General features: G+C 46.9%; 1 long non-coding RNA gene across 1 annotated transcript in view; it reads left to right on the top strand.

The window, feature by feature from the left end:
• LOC115086144 overlaps nucleotides 1-14,840 on the top strand; it is a 136,043-nt gene that overhangs the window by 89,098 nt on the left and 32,105 nt on the right. The gene's annotated exons all lie outside the window — the stretch shown is intronic.

The raw sequence follows: 14,840 nt of genomic DNA, 5'->3' as shown, positions 1-14,840 counted from the left end.
TAAAAATACGAATCATTTCCAAAAGCACAGACATATCAGCTAGGAGTCTGGAAGTCTGCAAAATAAAAGGATGGCACATACTAATATGCATTAACCAAATACAGAATAAAGCCACATAAAGTATAAATAGAAATGTGCAGACAAAAACTGAACTGTAAAACGCATCATGCCAGACTCTATACAGTGTAACAATGGAAAAACAAAAATTTCACCATTCCTCATGAAACAAATCAATAAAATCAAGATTATATAAATCATTAATCATAATTATAAAATCATACAAATAAAATAATTTCAAACAGCTGATGAATAGAATATCCAATAATTAAAGACTCATGCAAATTTTGAAAGCTTTACCAAACACCAATAAAATATTTCAAACAGCAGACACATCACATACTACCCAATAATTAAAATGGTAGTCAATCAAGAAAAATGAACTTAAAAAGCCACCTTTACTTACCCTCTCCAGCAGTTCTCCTACTCCTTTCCCTTGCAGGCCACACCAGAAGCAGCTGAAGCTGTCCTCATAGTCCTCTTCCTTAGGGACCACAACCAGTCTCTTCTCTCGCTCACACACACACACCAGTCATACCGGCGACAGTTGTGTTATATGGAAACCGACTTGATTTGATATGTATATCGAGAATGTCGGTATATAAAAACCCTAAATAAATAAATAAATAATACCCTCAGGACCAGTTTCTGTCTCTCACACACCAATCATCTCCCCAACCAGTCTCTCTCTCTCACTCACTCACACACACACACAAGCACACACATACCAGTCATCTCCCTGATCAGTCTCTCTCACACATACACACATAACCTCTCTGGCCAGGCTCTCTCAATCACACAATGCTCTCGCTCTCTCTTACTTACACACAAGCTCTCAATCACACGCATGTTCTATCTCACTTACAAACAGGCTCAATCATACACATGCCCTCTTTCACAGCCACAAGCCAGCCAAAAACATGCTCCATCTCTCTTGCACACACACATTGACACACACCAGCACCCTCCCTGACTCACAAATACACCACACACATACAGAAGCACCCTCCCTGTCTCACATATACACCACATACTTATAGAAGCACCCTCCCTGTCTCACATATACACTACACACATACAGAAGCACCCTCCCTGTCTCACATACACATTACACTCTCACAGAAGCACCTTGCTTTCAGACTTGCAGCATTTTTCACTTTTACTAAAAGTGAAATTGATGCTCCCAACCGTTAAATAAGGAAACCACATTCCTATCAGAAGGCAAAATGACACCCTTCCTTCAGGTTCTCCCAAGGGACAGCCACCAACACCGCACAGCTTCTCTTGTTTTACGCTTTCAGGCAATAAAGCATGTGTCTTTCTTCAAACTATCAGTTGTATGATTATTCATGTGGGAGATTTGGAACAGAAAGACATTCTTAGTCAGCATCCCTTTTAAATGGGACGATTCCAGTCTTAGGGCTTCATTTTCCAATATCGCATGCGATACCAAAAAGGGGATGTAGCTTATGCTAATAAGCATGTGTATCACAAATCAGCTATGTGAAAGGCTGTTATTGCAAGTTGTGCTATGTTGCCAGTATATCATGGTGTCTCTGACAGGCCTGTTTCAGTATATGAGAGAGAGAGAGAGAGAGAGAGAGAGAGAGAGAGAGAGAGAGAGAGAGAGAGAGAGAGAGACTTACTGTAGTGCCTCCTCCCTAGACAGGTATTTGTATCCCTATAGGAGGACTACCTAGTAACTCGAGGTGAGGTTTAAGTATTAGTGTAGGGGGTTAGGGACCACTTTCACATTCAACATGAGACGTACGAACAGAGCAGTGGTCTCTTGTGAAGATTTGATGACCTACGGAGTGAGGAAACTCACCCAAAGATGAGATTTGTGCAATGTTGATGGACTCTCTACCTGGGTAACAACAAGCTAGGTGGAGAGAACATTGCACAAATCTCATCTTGGAGTGAGTTTCCTCACTCCGTAGGTCATCAAATCTTCACAAGAGACCACTGTTCTGTTCGTACGTCTCACGTTGAATGTGAAAGTGGCCCCTAACCCCCTACACTAATACTTAAACCTCACCTCGAGTTACTAGGTGGGCCTCCTATAGGGAGGGCCTGTCTAGGGAGGAGGCACTACAGTAAGTCTCTCTCTCTCTCTCTCTCTCTCTCTCTCTCTCTCTCTCTCTCTCACTCTCTCATATTCTCATTCATACATACATACATACATACTGAAACAGGCCTGTCAGAGACATCATGAACTGTGATAAACCTTTACCGGCCTGTAATGCAAATGAAAGAGGTGTAGTTATTGGCCACACTAACAGTGCAGCTGTTTCACAGCATACGATAAATCCTCCCTACTTTACATTTGCTCCGCCCCCTGAATACAAAATTGCAAATCGCATTAACTGCTGTTAGCGTGGTTTGCAGAATTATCACACGTGGTAACTCCTTGGAAAATGAGGCCCTTTAGTCATGTAAAAAAATACATTTTCTAAAGGCTTTCAGATTGGAACTATTCTAGCCTTCATGCTTAAATTATGCTAAAAAACAAAATAAAAAATCCAGACCCCACCTGGCATCAGTATCTTAAATTTGTGATTTTGCTGAGATAAGCATTTTAAATGACTTTGAATATTGACCCCATGATGTCTAAACTTAAAGCATATATCCTTACTAACCATAGAGATGTGCTTCGTTTTTTTCTGCCGGGTCGTTTTTTGACTCGGATACCTCGTGGTAAATTTCGGGTTTTCTCGTTTCGTTTTTTTGAAAAACGAAAAGAGGAAACCCGAAACCGGGCCAAAAAATGAAACGGCAAAGGAAGCTTAAAGAAAACCCACCCCAAGCATTTAAAATCAGTTTTCTACATAAATACAAAGTTTACAAACTACCCCCCCATCCCGATCCCTCCCCAAGACTTACTAAGTACATCCCTGGTGATCCAGCGGGGTCCCGGGCTCCATTTGCCCTCCGTGCCCGTGCTACTTGCAAGCCGTGCTCTTTAAAATGGTGCCGAATAGCCTCTGAACTACCATGTCACAGGGGCTACCGGCGCCATTGGTCAGCCCCTGTCACATGACCATCGGCACCATCTTGTGCTCCTGTCATGTGACTGGAGCTGACCAATGGCGCCGAAAGCCTCTGTGACATAGTATGGGCAAAGGCTATCTGTGCCATTTTGATTGCTGGCAGCCGACAACGAAATCGCTTTCGGACCCCCGCTGGACCCCCAGGGATTATTGGCAAGCCTTGGGGAGGTCAAGAGCCCCCTCCTGACTTTAGAACGATTCTACAATCAATTATCTTCGCAAAGCTGGACTATTGTAACACCATCTTGCTTGGTCTCCCCTCATCACACACCAAACCACTGCAAATGGTTCAAAATGCCTCTGCCCGTATACTCACTAACACCAGGAGAAGAGACCACATAACCCCTATCCTAATGGGCCTCCACTGGCTACCCATCCACTTCAGAATAATCTACAAGGCCATTCTCACCATATACAAAAACATCCATCAACTAGCCCCTATTGACCTTCATTTCCCCCTCCGATTACACACCTCAACAAGACCGACAAGAGATGCTTACAAAGGATCACTTCAAGTACCCCCAGCCAAAACTACCAGACACATTACGCTAAGAGATCGGGCCTTCTCTACAGCCGGCCCTACCTTATGGAACTCCATCCCCCCAGATCTTAGAATGGAACCCAGCCTCTCAACCTTCAAGAAAAGACTCAAGACCTGGCTGTTCATGCAGGCTTTTCCATAACTCCAATTTTATTTAACTCATAACAATCAACACACATCACCATCAATATCACTATTAGCTACCTCTTACAATGTAATTATATGTAATTATCTGGTTTTCCTTTTCCTTTTTTCCTTCTTACTCCAAGTTCAATTTCCCCTGTTACATGTAACTGCTTTTTCCGCACAATTGTTCAAGTTTAAGCTTATTTTGCACTCCTGTTTCATGTGAACCAGCATGATGGGACTATTGTCTTGAATGTTGGTATATAAAAAACTTAAATAAATAAATAAATAAATAAATAAATACATGGTAGTTCTGAGGCTATTCGGCATCATTTTAAAGAGCACGGCTTGCAAGTAGCACGGGCACAGAGGGCAAATGGAACCCGGAACCCCGCTGGATCACCAGGGATGTACTTAGTAAGTCTTGGGGAGGGATCGGGATCGGGGGGGGGGGTGTTGTATTATAGTTTATTTAAATGTTTGGGGTGGGTTTTAATTAAAAAAAAAAAAAGTGTCCCTCTCCCCATGCAAACCCAAAAAACGAAATTTCCCCAAAAGTCGGGGAAAATTCTTTTCGGGTTTCGGGGCCTCCGAAACCACAACGAGTTAGGAAATTTCGTTGAATTTCCTAACTTGGGCGAAAAACGAACCACATCTCTAATAGTAATATAGTAACATGGTAATGAAGGCAGATAAAGACCAGTCGGCCCAGCAATTTGCTTATGGTTGTAACTGCTGCTTCATGAAAGTTACCCCCATGCCTTCTGTTAAGGGTAGTAACTGCAGTTTCATGCAGGTTACCCCCATGCATCCTTTTCTTTATTTCCAATCTCTAGTCTCTACGGATCCACAGTGTTGTTTATCCCATGCCCTTATGAGTAAATTTACTGTCTTCATCCTCACCACCTTCATAAAGCTATACAGCTTTATTTAAGCACCACATTTAGGCAGATATTGCCATTATTACATTCTTTCTTAGCAGAATATATCTCTGGCATTGTAAGTGCAAACCTGAAGTAGAACTTCACTGGAATATTCTAAACAATAGTAGTAAAACCAATATCAATTTCTTTTTAACTATAATGTATAAATTGCAGTTTCTTAGTGATAAAAGTCACCTAAGGGACTATTTCCATGCCCGTGACCATTGTTAGACCACTTACAACTGACACCACATCTCCAGTACCAATGCCATTATTGACTTAATTATTACTTCATGTGTACTTCTAATCTTGTATTATACATATATTTATATATCTAATTAGGTTTATAAACCATGCATTTCTTAGCTTGATGCATGTCTTTTGAAAACAAAAGGTACTAAATGAAACCATGCAATGATTAATTCCAATTGCCTACCACTTTCCATTTGAAAGCCCACAAAATCAGGATGAAAGTGGGAAAGGGGGCATTGAGGGTCCCCTCTATGTATCTTAATACCAAAGTAAGACAGCCAAGATGTTCTATCCTCTTCTTCCTCTGATAGAATTACCTGCAACGTTTGCTAGTATAAAGTTATTCATAAACCATTATATCTGTTTTACTAACTTGAAAATCACATGAGCATGTGTCTACAATTCTCTATGACGCATGTGCAGACTCAAAAAATTAATTTTAGTTCATTTGTTTCATAGGTCACAGTCATTCGTTAGGTTGGTGTGATGATTTAGTTGTGTTGGTAGTAGTCTCTGTGTGAAAAGGCAGCAACAGCTTGAAGCTGATGTTACTTATTCAAGGCATTGTTCTGAAAAATCTACGAGGGAGGCCGCCAAAGGCAGCCTCTGGTATTAAAATGATTACACCAGCAGGACTACAAATCCCAGGATTCCAGTCACCTAGTTTGAGTACAAAAAAGAGGCTGAGTCAGAGGAAGGCTCCGGCAGCTCACCAATAAGCTGCTAGTTCCCATAAAAGAAACCAGAGGGGAATAGCAAATGGAGAGGAGATTCAGGAGGTAGAGAGAAAGGGTACCTGGTAAACAGTGGAGCACAGTGCTGATGAGGATGAGAGAGAATCATATGGACATTTCCATTTGTAAGTTAAGTCTCTTGCCTATAAACAGCAGGGAAACTGTAGCTATTCCCTTGAGGAATTGGGAACATGTTTAGAAAGCATGGTTAGACTTTGAAGCTAGCCCTGATAGAGCACAACTCATGAGAAACACAGAGAGGGACAGCTCTAAAGGAAATAAAAGGACAAACGCAGGGAGAGGAAAAGGTCTTATCCAAACCCCAGGGAACATTAATCAAGTCTGTCACCGATTTCAAGGAAATGAGCTTTTGTTCTACTTTAACTTTAAAGTTATTGGACGCGCAATTCAGTATAGGCTTTTATGCGTCCTTAGCGCTTGCTGAAAAAGACGTGTATCCATTTCCGCCCACCGTATATATATGATATGTTAATGATCGGATTAGCTATTCCCACCAATACAGTAACGAGCGCCCAAATTATCGCGTTTTTAACCAGCTTATTTACCGCGTCTTTAACCTCTATATTTACCGCCTACCCTGACCCTGGTGTTAGTGTGGTGTTCAGTCAGCTTCGGATCGGACAGCATCATGGACAACATGCATATATTGGCTCTGGCGATCTTTTTCATTCAGTTGAGAAGCAAAATAAGAAATGCTCGGCAAGCAAATTATACAAGGCAGATTGGAGAGGCCAACAGGAGAGCTCAGCAGCAAGGAAAACCCAGCCAACCGGAGAACCCAGCAGCAAGACCGGAGGAGGTATGTGTTCAACGGTACCATCCATCTCTGGGCGTCTCTGAGGCTCCAGGGGTCTAGCGAAGACATGGACGCCTCTACGGATGCCGGAGAGACTGGAGCCACGCCAGACCTTCCTCTGGCGTCTACTAGGCATCCTGAAGCTTCGGGGGTCCAGCAGAGACATGGACGCCTCTACGGATGTCCAGAAAGGCAGTGGGGCCTTTCAGTAATGGACATCCGGAAAAAGGCACGAATGTCCATGAACGGAAGCCCAGACCTTGGACATCCAGCTGGATGCCCAAGGCAGCGGCCATGGATGTTGGAAGGCAGCGGAGACATGGCAGTGGAGACATGGACGCCTCTACGGATGTGAAGGTAGGGGTCTCCGATCATGGATGCCTGGAAAGAGGTGGGAACGTCCATGGACGTTGGAAGGCAGCGTTCCCATCTGTTTCCAGGCATCCATGCTCGGAGGCCTTGACCTTCACAGACGCCCGGACATCCTTGCACGTCCATACTCGGAGGCCCCAACCTTGGACGTCCAGCCAGGCGCTCAAGGCAGTGGCCATGGACATTGTAAGGCAGCGGGGCCTCCCCTCTGATCATGGACGCCCGGAAAGAAGCGGGAACGTCCATGAACGGAAGCCATGACCTTGGACATACGGCCGGGTGCTCAAGGCAGCACCTGGACGTGGAAGGTTGGGGGGTGGCCTCCGATCAAGGATGTCCAGATGCTCAGGGCAGTGGCCCCGGTGTCCATGTGGGGTCTGTAGAAAAGAACCATCCACTTACCTGCTGGAATGACATTTGAAATGACAGGTATGGCGCCAGCACACCCTGATACTGTATAGGCACTGTATACCACTCTATACAGTAAAATGGATTGCGAACGCCTACTGCTTCATAGGCGCGCTTTTGACGCTCCTTTGCCGCTGCTTGGATTTGCGTCTAATTTGAATACTGAATCGAGCGGCTTGCGAACTAAAATGTGCACGCGTTAAACGCGCGGGCACCCGACTGCCACACTTTTTTTTACGCATCGGTACTGTATCGGCCTGATAGTTTGAGAGCAAGACAAGCTCAACATTAGGTGCAGCAGAAAGGCTGAGCTGTATACCCCCAGACATATTAGACTGAAGTTACCTCAACTGGTGTTGGAGTAGCTTGCGTGTTTGTTAATTGGTTGATTTGTGCTTTGAAACCCTAATTTTGGAAATGCTGAAACCATATAGTGAAAGTTTAGTATTTTTAGCCATGCTTGATCAGCTCTGTTCCTGTATGCTTTTGGGGAAACTGTGGAGTTTAGAAAACCCTGAACATGTAAGTTTGAAATTACCCTATCATTAACTATCTATAACTTGTGCTGCAAACTATAGGGTGAATTATAAAAACACTATGCGCGGCAAATCCAAGAGATACGCTTGTGACTGGGATGCGCGTGGGATGCGCAGATTTTAAAGGCCTGCAGCCATGCACGTATCGCCCAGTACACACATTGAAAAGGTTTTTGCATAAAGGGGCAGATCTGGGCAGGATGGGGGTAGGAAATGGGCAGACCCAGACCACGCCATTAATTCAATATCACGCACAAGTGCACACCAGGATCCCACAACCGCGTAACTTGCTGCTGCTATTGACTGCAGGAAGTAGTAAAATAAATAAATTTAGGGTAGCCAGTGAGGTTTTAGGTGTCAAGACTAGTAGGGTAAAAGGGAGGCAGGTTAGTAAGAGGGTTTAGGAAGTTTGCTCTTTTACTAGGGTGAACAGGGAGGGAACAGGGAAATAGGCCACCCACTTAAATGTATGAGACGGCATTCACGCGCACATGTATGCGTCGATATCAAATCGTGCGCACATGTATTTCCGGGTAGCAGGTTTTATAACATGCATGCATAGTGCATGTTATAAAATCTATGTGTTTATGCGCACATGCATGCCTGCGCGCGGTTCTTAAAATATGGATTACCCTAGTCAATCACTTGGAAACTCTGGCATGGAATCCTTTTAGTTTGTGTAAGCTAGCCCAGGAATAGAAGGACTATGAGCAATACTCTTCCTCTTATGCTTGAATCTGCTTGGAATCTTAAAGGTTGAGCTGTCTTAAGCCTTGCTAAATACTTGTTTCAAACTGTTACTGCTATGCTTGAGTGTTAGCTATTACTGAATAAACAGAATTTAGGAAATTGAATTGTGGCTTGTGTTGCGCTGGAGGTGGACTCTTGGCCTGGCGCAGGATTGGTATGGCCCTCTGAGGGATCCCAGAGGGTGCCTGCTGCCAGGAGGCGGAGTACACAAGGAGACAGAGGCAAGCTGGAGCTTCACCAGTAACGGCCCAGGGGCTCTGCAGGTTGAGCTCTTGGATTCCCGGGCTGCCTGGGCTTAGGTGGGCCTCTGGGGGTCTCCCGGAGAGGTAGCGGAGAGGTGTACCCACCAAGAGTAGAGGTGCATGGCTGACGGTGAACAAACGAGCTAGACCGGAACAGAGAGTACCGGAGACCATGGGTACAAGACAGGAACTGAAGGTCCTCCGGGCAGGGTAGGCAGTGCCTAGTGGTCTAGCTCAAGGAAGGTCTCAGATAGCTTCAAGGCAGGTGGACCTGGTGGTTGCAGGAGGAACAAAGAGAGTGTCCGAATGGAGCGCAAGGGTCAAAGCCAGGGTATCTGTCCGAGGCTGATCAGCCAAAGCAAGGGTCAGTTCCAGGTATCAGTCCAAGCGTAGTTGGAGGCAAGCAGAGGTCAGTTCCAGGTATCAGTCCAAGCGAGGTCAGAGGCAAGCCAAGGTCAGTACCGGCTATCATTCTGAGGAGGTTCTACCTGGGTAGCGGAACGTGGAACAAGACACAGGAACAAAAGAACTCAGGAACAGACGCTGGAACACTGTAACAGGCACAGGAACAAGGAATGGAGGAACACTGGAACAAGCACAGGAACAAGGATAGCGACTAGCTTCAGTCGAGGTGATGACCCGTTTGCCAAGGCGAACGGTGAGCGGCTGAGCCCTGCCTTTTATCCAGGGCTCAGGTGACATCATTGCCGGGTGCCGCGGAGCAGTTTCCTGCCACAGCACCTTTAAAGGTCGGCCTGGTGCGTGCACGCGCACCTAGGGGTGGGGCCGAGGCCGCAGAGCCCTGACGCGAACCACACTGTGAGGCCTGAAAGCTGGAAGGAGACGTGGGCACTGGGCATCTGGGGCGCAGGTGATTTGCCACGGCAGCCGGTGAGGAGGGACCAGGACCCCCGGAGGAAGGAGAGAAGTGAGCAGGCCCGGCAGTGGCCTTAGCATGGCTGGGGCGTGCAACAGCTTGGTTTGGAGTTATTGCTAAGGACTTGAATGGTGCAAGGGTTTTTACCGGTATTAAACTTATGACTCAAAAAATTAGCCACAGGCTAGGGCTAAGAACCTTTTTTGATTTATTGTGAGAGACGTGCAGGGGAGATTCTGGCAATAGAAAACCCAGTTATGTATACAGGGCACTCCACCTCCTTAAAATCCTAAGACCCATAACTTGAAATTGCACACTCTAACTATAGAAATTAGCCCCCCGGTCACCCTGAGATTAAGCCCCACATCACAGTTGGTTTCAAGTAAAAAAAAACATGTGTGTTCATTTTATTTGTTCTTTCATTTACCATCAGGCCGATACAGTACAGTGTGCTCCGACGGAGCGCACTGTTAGTCGGCATTTGGACGCTCGTTTTCGACTCGCTAGCTTTACCACTTATTCAGTAAGGGGTAATAGCGCGTCCAAAACGCGTGTCCAACCCCCCCAAACCTAATAGCACCCGCAACATGCAAATGCATGTTGATGGTAGGGATGTGCAGAGGGACGCCATACGTTGCATTCGGGATACGTATTCGTCGGGTGGCAGATACGTTGTATACGTCTGTATGGCGTCCCGATACGGTTATACGTCTAATCCTATTCGTTACTCGGCTAAAATTAAATTTACTACAACCCCCCACCCTCCTGACCACCCCAAGACTTACCAAAACTCCCTGGTGGTCCAGCGGGAGTCCGGGAGCACTCTCACACCCTCTGTACCAGTTCAAAACAGTGGCGTAGCCACGGGTGGGCCTGGGTGGGCAGGTGCCCACCCAACTTAGACCCAGGCCCACCCAACTGGCACCGGAACTGCAAGGCTGTCGCGGGATCCCATCCCCGCGACAGCGAACAAGAGAACCCACGCCTCGCGCGCATGGGGAAGCGCCGCGCGCAGCTTCCGCTTCCTCCCCCCCAATGCAGGAAGATCAGCTGCCTCTCCTGCTGCCACCCGTTCTCCTGCTATCTTCGGACCAAACGGCCTGCCGAACTTCCTGTTTGGGGGAGCGGAATCGCCGCGCACAGCTTCCGCTTTCTCCCCCAAAGCAGGAAGATCAGCTACCTCTCCTGCTGCCACCGGCCTCCTGCTATCTTCGGGCGTCGGCCGTACTGCCCGCCGATCTTCCTGCTTGGGGGAGGGAGGAAGCGGACGTTGTGCGCTGCGCTTCCGCTTCCCCCCCCCCCAACAGGAAGTTCGGCGGGCAGTACGGCCGATGCCCGAAGATAGCAGGAGTCCGGTGGCAGCAGGAGAGGCAGCTGATCTTCCTGCTCTGGGGGAGAAAGCGGAAGCTGTGCACGTGCTTGAATGTGTATGTGTGGATGAGAATGGGAGTGTGTGTGGGTGAAAACTGGAGCCTGGGTGTGTATGTGGGTGAGAATGGAAGCTTGAATATGTGGGTGAATGGGAGCTCGAATGTGTGTGTGGTTGAGAATGGGAGCCTGGGTTTGTGGGTGGGTGAGAATGGGAGCTTGAATGTGTGTATATATGGGTGAGAATGAGAGCCTGGGTTTGTGTGGGTGGGTGAGAATGGAAGCTTGAATATGTGGATAAGAATGGGTGCTTGAATGTGTGTATGTGTGGGTGAGAATAGTTCCTTAAAGGTGTATATGTATGGATGAGAATGGGAGCTTGAATATGTGTGGGTGAGACTGGGAGCATGGGTTTGTGGGTGAGAATGGGAGTCTGGGTGAGAATGGGTGCCTGGATGTGCGTCTGTGTGTGCATAAGAATATAAGCCTGGGGAGGGATGAGAAAGTGAGAACTTGAATGTGAGCTTGTGGGGGGGGGGGGGGGAGCATATGAGAGTGACAGCTTGAGTGTGTGAGAGGGAGTCTGTGAGAGAAAGCGTGTATGTGTGTGTGTGTGTGTGTGTGTGTGTGGAAGGGAAGAAGACAGTAATAGAAGAAAGACATTGAAAAGGAATTAGGAAATGAGCTATAAGGGAAAAAATGGGAAAAAGAGACCAGGACCAACTGATTAGAAAAATACAAAGATCAGACAACAAAGGTAAAAATATATATCTATATTTTGAGATGTTAGCAATTTAAATATAAGCAACACAACCGCTCTCTCAAAATTTATGGACAGGTAGGAGCCGTGTATAAAATCGTAATAATAAGAAGGCTAAAGTACCACAAATCACCGTGAATTATGTTTGTATCATTAAGTAAAACTCATACTTAGGCGTAGATGTGAATGCTATGCTGCATAATTTGGCATTATTTATCAGTAAAAAAACAACTAGTAGACCTGCATGCCTACAGTCCACCCATGTTAACCTTGTGCCCACCCAAAAAATCAATTCTGGCTACGCCACTGGTTCAAAATGGTGCCGATAGACCTACCATGTCACAGGGGCTACCGGTGCCATTGGTCAGCCCCTGTCACATGGCCATTGGTGCCATCTTGTGCTCCTGCCATGTGACAGGGGCTGACCAATGGCATCAGTAGCCCCTGTGACATAGTAAGGGCAAGGCTATCGGCGCCATTTTGGTTCCTGGCACCCGACGGCACGAGTGCAGGAGATCGCTCCCGGACCCCCGCTGGACCCCCAGGGACTTTTGGCCAGCTTGGGTGGGTCTCCTGACCCCCACAAGATTTGCCAAAAGTCCAGCGGGGGTCCGGGAGCGACCTCCTGCACTTGGGCCGTATTGCCAGCATTCAAAATGGCGCCGGCACTAGCCTTTGCCCTCCTATGTCACAGGGGCTGATGGTCGGTGACATAGTGAGGGCAAAGGCTAGTGGCTGCCAGTATTCAAAATGGCGCCAGTGACATAGTGAGGGCAAAGGTAGCGCCGGCACCATTTTGAATACTGGCAATACGGCCCGCGTGCAGGAGGTCGCTCCCGGACCCCTGCTGGACTTTTGGAAAGTCTTGTGGGGGTCAGGAGGCCCCCCTAAGCTGGCCAAAAACTCCCTGGGGGTCCAGCGGGGGTCCAGGAGCGATCTCCTGCACTCGTGCCGTCGGGTGCCAGTAACCAAAATGGTGCCGATAGCCTTGCCCTTACTATGTCACAGGGGCTACCGATGCCATTGGTCAGCCCCTATCACATGGCAGGAGCACAAGATGGCGCCAATGGCCATGTGACAGGGGCTGACCAATGGCACCGGTAGCCCCTGTGACATAGCAGGTCAAAGGCTATCGGCGCCATTTTGAACTGGTACCGAGGGTGTGAGAGTGCAGGGGATGGTTCCCGGACCCCCCGCTGGACCACCAGGGAGTTTTGGTAAGTCTTGGGGGGGATCAGGAAGGTGGGGGGGGGGGTTGATTAAATTGGCGGCCAAATAATTCGGCAAAAATTCGTTGTATCTGTGGGGAATCGCGATACGTTTCGCTTCCCCACGAATACAACGAATATTGGCACATCTGTTGCGGATTGCCAATATGTAGGGACCGAATGCACACCCCTAGTTGATGGCCCTATTAGGTATTCCCACACGATTCAGTAAGTAAAATGTGCAGCCAAGCCGCACATTTTACTTTCAAAAATTAGCGCCTTCCCAAAGGTCGGCGTTAATTTCTCCGGGCACCGGGAAAGTGCACAGAAAAGCAGTAAAAACTGCTTTTCTGTGCACCCTCCGATTTAATATCATGGCGATATTGTAGGAGGTCCCGAAAGTTTAAAAAAGTTAAAAAAAAAAAAAAATTTGAAATAGGCCTGCGGCCCGTGGGTTGAAAACCAGACGCTCAATTTTGCCGGCGTCCGATTTCCGAACCCGTGGCTGTCAGCGGGCTCAAGAACCGACGCCGGCAAAATTGAGCGTCGGCTGTCAAACCCGCTGACAGCTGCCGCTTCTGTCCGAAAAAGAGGCGCTAGGGATGCGCTAGTGTCCCTAGCGCCTCTTTTTACCGCCGGGCCTAATTTAAATAAATATATTTACTGTATTGCGCGCACAGGAGAGTGTCTTGTGCGCGCGCTGGGAGAATGGGCGCTCGCCCGCTCTCCCGCGTTTTTTACTGTATCGGCCCGCATTTTAGTAAAAAGGGGGAAGCAATGCAGGTTATTTTGGGGATTTTTTAATAATTTCTAATGAAACTAGTAGGTAGACATCAGCCAAAGGGTGAAGGAATGCCAACAAATCAAGACTGACAACATGACACAAAAAGTGGCAAAACAGTACCCGCAGTGGCAAGTGTTCTCAAAGCCTCCATCAGAGGAGCAAAACAGCAGCAAGAGTGGCCAGATCACCCCAAGGCTGCAAAGGTGGGCATAGAGCATGAACAACAGTGGCATGAACCTGCCTACTCTGCCTCCCCTGTGCTACAACTTAGAGTGAAGAATTAGCCTAATGATTAGAGCTTCAGGCTGAGAACCAGGGAATCTAGTGTTCAAATCCTACTGGCAATTTTTGTGACCTTAGTTAAGTTACTTTACCCTCTTATCGCCTCAGGAACAAACTCAGAGATTCATTTATCAAGCTGTAGTGAGGCGTCACCATACAAATAAAACACAGACTTTAAAAATCAGGTAAAGCACTGGGCTTAAAATAAGCTGATTTGCATGGAAATCAGTAATATGGCAATAAAATAATGCAGCTTTCAGCAAAGTCCACAAACTGTATTATTTTATGGAAAGTTAGTTCTGTCTCAAGAGGTGTAGCTAACCTTTGCTGGGAGCAGGGGAATGGTAACGCAAATCCTGCTGCTCTGTGATATTTCTTATAGGGGCTGAACGGTCCCTGGTCTAAGCGTAGAAATTTATGGAGGTCCTAGCTCTACAAAGATCACTATTACCTTTCACCCATGCACTTTTCTCCAGTATGCATATGCTTTCTCTTTCAGATTCGTTGTGTGTACAAAGTGCCCAAAGACACTTGCATCTGCTTTCTCTGCAGATGTTTTATTTTATGGAAAATAAAGCATATAGTTTTGAAAATGCAATCTACGCACATTGATGGTAACTTTCAAACTGGCACACAAGTGCACATTTACGCGCATATGCGCATGTTATAAAATAGTCTGGCCACACGCACGTATGAGGTATTTTAAGTGGGCGCGCACATATGTGCGCAAATCCTGCTTCTCCCGTGTAAATT

The sequence above is a fragment of the Rhinatrema bivittatum genome, chromosome 2 (genome assembly GCF_901001135.1).
Source record: "Rhinatrema bivittatum chromosome 2, aRhiBiv1.1, whole genome shotgun sequence".
NCBI classification, from domain to species: Eukaryota; Metazoa; Chordata; class Amphibia; order Gymnophiona; family Rhinatrematidae; genus Rhinatrema; species Rhinatrema bivittatum.
This window is presented reverse-complemented; position numbering and strand designations above follow the sequence as displayed.